This window comes from Oncorhynchus nerka, linkage group LG10 (genome assembly GCF_034236695.1).
Source record: "Oncorhynchus nerka isolate Pitt River linkage group LG10, Oner_Uvic_2.0, whole genome shotgun sequence".
Classification (NCBI taxonomy): Eukaryota; Metazoa; Chordata; class Actinopteri; order Salmoniformes; family Salmonidae; genus Oncorhynchus; species Oncorhynchus nerka.
In genome coordinates, this window is record NC_088405.1 from 78,185,573 (window position 1) to 78,191,572 (window position 6,000).

A 6,000-nucleotide genomic window follows, 5' to 3' on the forward strand; every position below is an offset into this window, starting at 1 on the left:
AGATGTGTTGCACTGCATGAAGCAAATTGTGGTCACACCAAATACTGTCTGGTTTTCTGATCCACTCCCCTACATTTTTCCTAAGAAATAAAACACGTTCCTTCTTCAGAAGTTCCAGCTAGGCAGGCTGGAAGGCGTATATTAATAATTATATAGTTAATATAAGTAGACATGCAATCATAATTGACTGTAGAGCATATAAAGCACCCACAAGCTAACGGTGAGTAAAAACACAATCATCGAGGGATAACGAATTTCCAGCCAAGGGCAGTCCGTTTAAAAATCGTTCCTTCCTCCCTCGCCCTGCAAGTATATACTCGTCAGACGTCATCAGAAGTGTCCACTTAATTTGAGGGCTGCGGGGAGAGGGTGTGTCTGTTAAGTGATTGGAATACAGCCAAAGTCTTCACTATATTCCTTAAACAATGCTTTGGTTCTATATTGCTCACATAATTTCTATTTGGCACATAATTGAAAAACAATTTAACTGGAAATCAAAATGGCATGCCTTACGAACTGGGGGGTGGCTTTTTGCATCCCCAAATTGTCGATATCATGGCCTGTAACGGTTTGAGAAAATTCCAAAATTTGAAAGATCAAGTGCTTTCGGAAAGTATTCAGTCCCCTTCACTTTTTCCACAGTGTTATATTACAGCCATATTCTAAAATGTATTTATTAGATTTTTTTTACCCCCCCTCAATCTACACACAATACCACCAGAATGATGAAGCAAGAACAGTTTTCTTTTTTAAGTTTGCAAATGTATTGAATATAAAATAGATATCACATTAACATAAGTATTCAGATCCTTTGTTCAGTACCTTGTTGAAGCACCTTTTGCAGCGATTACAGCCTTGAGTCTTCTTGGGTATGACGCTACAGGCTTCTCCCATTCTTCTCTGCAGATCCTCTCAAGCTCTATCAGGTTGGATGGCGAGGGTCGCTGCACAGCTATTTACAGGTCTCTCCAGAGATGTTCAAGTCCGGGCTCTGGCTGGGCCACTCAAGGACATTCAGAGACTTGTTCCGAAGCCACTACTGCATTATCTTGCCCCAGTCCGAGGTCCTGAGCGCTCTGGAGCAGGTTACCATCAAGGATCTCTCAGTACTTTTCTCTGTTCATCTTTCCCTCGATCCCGATTATTCTCCCAGTCCCTGCCACTGAAAAACATCCCCACAGCATGATGCTGCCACCACCATGCTTTACGATAGGGATGGTGACAGGTTTCCTCCAGACATGACGCCTGGCATTCAGGCCTAAGTGTTCAATCTTGGTTTCATCAGACCAGAGAATCTTGTTTCTCATGGTCTGAGAGTCCTTTAGGTGCCTTTTGCAAACTTCAAGCAGGCTGTCATGTGCCTTTTACTGAGGAGTGGCTTTCATCTGGTCACAAAGTCCTGATTGATGGAGTGCTGTAGAGATGGTTGTCCTTCTGGAAAGTTCTATCTTCACAGAGGAACTCAGGTGCTATGGCAGAGTGACCATCTGGTTTTTGGTCACCTCCATGACCAAGGCCCTTCTCCCCCGATTGCTCAGTTTGGCCAGGCTGCTAGCTCAAGGTTCCACACTTCTTCCATTTAAGAATGATGGAGGCCACTGTGTTCTTGGGGATCTTCAATGCTGCAGACATTTTTTGGTACCCTTCCCCAGATCTGTGCCTCGACACAATCCTGTCTTGGTGCTCTATGGACAATTCCTTCGACCTCATGGCTTGGTTTTTGCTGATATGCACAGTCAACTTTGGGACCTTATATAGACAGGTGTGTGACTTTCAATCAATTGAATTTACCACAGGTGGACTCCAATCAAGTTGTAGAAACATCAAGGATGATCAATGGAAACAGAATGCACCTGAGCTCAATTTCAAGTGTTATAGCAAAGGGACTGAATACTTTTTCTCTCTTTAATACATTTGCAAACATTTCTAAAAACATTTTTTTTGCCTTGTAATTATGGGGTATTGTGTGTAGATTGATGAGAAATGTTTTACTTAATACATTTTAGAATACATCTAACGTAACAAAATGTGGAGAAAGTGAAGTGGTCTGAATAGTTTCCGAATGTACTGTACATGCAACTCATTCTTTTATACTGTATTTTCTCACCACCCTTACATATTTTATTAATCACATGTTCTTGTGTTAAACATTGTAATGTTCAAATACCTATCACATACATTTAGTAGTGACAGGATGCATTTGAAACTTCACGTGCAGTAAAACGTTCATATGACTACAACTATTTTAACGATTTGAGCGGAAATTGTTTTACACAAAAAACAACGATACTAGTAATGAAAAAGAAAGCACTTCTAATAACCTAATTAACACCAGTCTGAAATTGCAGGATAACCTTTCTTTCGCATTGATTTCGACAAAAAATGTAATGGATTGGTGTTTCAGCATTGACTCAATGAAGATTTCGTTGTTCGCTGGGATATCCACCTGTGACTTGCACACAGTTACAAGCCTGGCTTGAGTTAGCAGCAGGTACAGGATCAATATTCACCTCCCTAAAATGGATGAAACCTGAGTTGGAATGTGAAGCTAACTAAAGCTGGCTAGCTTTAGAAAATCCTGCATAGATTTAGCTAGCGTCATTGTATAACCCTCAAGTCTTTGATAGCACCTTGATTAATTTCTCGGACATCATGGAGCGTGATGCGAGTGGTGTAACAAGGTGATAAAATAAACAAATAAATGACATTTGCCATTAACAAAAATGATTTGAGCGCTAGTAAGCCAGACAGACAAAATTGTCTAAATGTGCAATATTATCCCCCATTATACTGTAATTGACATTTGTCTCTATTTGCAGGCGGAAAATGTGACATGTACCATCTTTAACTTTGTCAAGAAAAACTCAGAGCTCTATGAGGGGTGTGCTATGGGGAAAGCATGCATAGCGTGCATATACACCTGACACCGAGTCACAGTTTCCCAGTTGGTGAAACAGCTAGCTAGTGTGCACAGGTTATGCAACTAGGAATCACTCAAATAAAGTAATTCATTCATTTTGAAACGTATCCTAATCATTTTAATTATAAGGGTACATCTCAGTCACTGATACAAATATCTACATAAAACCATAGAAATGGTTATTGTGCTTTTGCTAGATGCTATCAAATCAGGGATGGCAATCAATTATGTAATGTATGCATCATGAGAGCTATGCTTGTTAATGTAAGGATATAATAACATGGGGCTTCATGGCATATCAATGAGTGGATACCATGGGCCATTAATAACAAAAATTGGTCAACAAAAGACAATAATCCTTGACTTTGAAAATATGGGATGGATTGCAGGCATACTTACTTAGGCACAGACTATGGAAATGTTGTATCTGAAAGATGAAGATGAATCTGTCAGTCAGGCTGTTTCATGCGATGATGATGACCTATAAAATACAAGACACTTCTCTCAGTCAAGCGATTCATTTGCAATGCTTGGTTAATGCACCAAACAACCACAGAGGCTAGCGTTCTAGTTTTATTCTTCAGCAGGCATAGTAAACATGCGTATTAATCATCACTGTATTAATCATCACAATAACTTAAAAAGTGTATATAGTCAAGTCTTCGATATGTGATAAAGCTTCAAGTCTTCGATATGTGATAAAACTATGGTGGGACATTATTTGTTGTTGATGAAGTAGTGTCGATCCTAAATTCGTGCAACCTATCGGACATAAATGCACTTCCAGCAACGTTGACAACTATGGAGTAATTAACGTTCAGTACACAATAAAATATGCAATATCTGGTAGATATAGATCAGTAGAGATTATATACTACAGTATTGCAGCGTTTGTTTTCAGGTAAAACCGGTGCTGGCTGCAAACCCGATTAAGCTGTCACGGAATCAATAAAAGTGTACCCACGGTAAACATTCTATGAACATCAGTTTATACTAATTATATTTTGTTGATCTAGCCCAACGTTCTTTATGTTAAACTCAAATGTGCATATTCGTGCAAAATGTCGATCTAAGGTCTGACATGACAGACAAGCGAATGAGAGTCCATCTTGCTTTGGTGAAAATGAAAATATCACTCCTGTCAAACTCATATGCATTCATTGAAAAAGGTATTCCACATGTACAAATCGCCACCTTCCATTACTTAAACTAGGGATTTTCCGTCCAGAAAATTGCGGCAAACCGTTTGATGTGCATGGTCTCCCATTTCCTACCAGTTATTAGGAATAAAAGTAGCTTGTTAGCTTGCTAGCTCTCAAACGCGAATGGCACCAGTCCGTCCGCTGAATGTGTCATTATGCAAAACCTGCAATGGGTCCAAAAGCCCACGAGCCACTAAGTGACAAGCATCCATGGAATTGTACGCAAACTTCACTCATTTGATGGTTTTCACGCATTCGAACACTGCCATAATTCGCTTAGTAACAATGTAGCCGTGCATTTCATGGGGGAAGTGCTCCAGCTTAGCCATGTCGTACATGTTGTCTCAGGCTTTTGCATAGTCGATTTTCAAAATATATTTTTTACAGAACAGTGACTTAAAATGTACACCAAACGCCTTCGATGAATGGAATTCACGATTAAAACAACAACTTTATAAATGAAATCCCCTATTTGACAAACAATAATTCACGAAAAACAAAAAAAGCACCACGCTGACCACTTCCAGAGCAGCGATAACCAGCACAGATCTCACACTGGATGACTGAGTCATTTTGGGGAAAACGACAGGGATATTTATAAGGGATAAAATACCAACACGTTCTGTCATGACGGCATATACATATTAAAACATACCTCTGATACCCAGCTCGAATACAAGGGCCCTCTCATCCCCATCAGCGTCCTTCTTAAAACTTATTGACACATAACAGTTCGGCACTGGCTGTACAATAACACAAATAGGAACACTTCACCGGATGAACGCTACAGTCAGCGCGAGGCTCAACACAACAAATAAGATAAATTATCATTTACATCAGGTCGCAGTACTTTCGTTTTCCTCGGACAAATGTATACTCGTGTCTAATCTACCCTCCCCCGTTCGCAAAGTATTCTTGCGAAGCCTTGTGCAGTAGGCTATGATGTTCATAGCCAGTACTGACTGGCCTAGCCATTTCATCATAAACTATTCAGATTCTGGCCTTACAGCACACATATTTTAAACAAACTTTGTTCTTGCAACATTTTTGAAACAGGTCACTGAAAAGATGTGACTGGAGAGAAACTGATGACTGTTTAAGCAAAAAGCCATGCCTGTGTCTCAGTCGTGTGTGACTACTTAATATTAGCTTCCTGGGTGTTGCGTTACTGTAGGGATCGGAGTGTTTGGAAAATAAAGTGTAAAAAAAAATAAAGTAAAATTATGCCAGCACTCACCCGCAACAGGCCACCCAGAATGTAAAGCAAGCTAAATAAGTAAATGGTGGTGCTCCAACTGAGCCGTTGTCCACCTCATTCACTCTCTCTTAGTGTGCTTCTTTGATCAGAACAGTTTTTGCAACACACAGTACTGTACATGCAGAGTGAAAATATCCTTACCATGTAAGGCTGGTCGTGATTGGACGATAGTTTGAAAGACAGCCCAAAACAACCACACAGAGAGAACATTACATTTGTGTATTGTTCTGAGACAGCAAGATTAATATAACGTCTTCATAATGTTCAGGACATGTACAGTTACACTGCATAACCAGGTACTGTAGAGCGATAAAAACAAATGCACAGAAGGCCATACTTTTAAATGCAGATGTAATCAGATTTTAAATTAAATGTGCACCGTATAAGCATGAATAACGGCACATACAAATTGACAGTACAGGCAGCTATTGTGTTTCATGGAATAAGCCTTTCATGTCACATGTTTATTTGCAATCATTAATTTAATGAAAAAAGTCAAAGTTTCCCTTTCAGACATGAATTCTCCATGCAGTGCTTTCAGAAAGAATTCACACCCATTTACTTTTTACACATTTTGTATTACAAGATGGTCTTAACGTGGATTCAATTATCATTATTTT

The 6,000-nt window shown here is 39.5% G+C and overlaps 1 protein-coding gene across 4 annotated transcripts in view; it reads right to left on the minus strand.

Moving 5' to 3' along the window:
• LOC115136033 (HMG box transcription factor BBX-like) overlaps window positions 1-5,487 on the minus strand; it is a 46,269-nt gene extending 40,782 nt beyond the window's left edge. For 2 of the 4 annotated variants that reach the window (XM_029671372.2, XM_029671369.2), the window contains exons 1-2: window positions 5,360-5,487; window positions 3,320-3,401 (exon numbers count right to left, since the gene is read on the minus strand). The gene's annotated coding sequence lies outside the window, so the exon portion shown is untranslated. Of the gene's footprint in view, window positions 1-3,319; window positions 3,402-4,194; window positions 4,652-4,777; window positions 5,023-5,359 lie in introns of those variants that run through there. The other 2 variants (XM_029671370.2, XM_029671371.2) reach the window with 2 other exon arrangements.
• Between the last annotated feature and the right edge of the window lie 513 nt (window positions 5,488-6,000).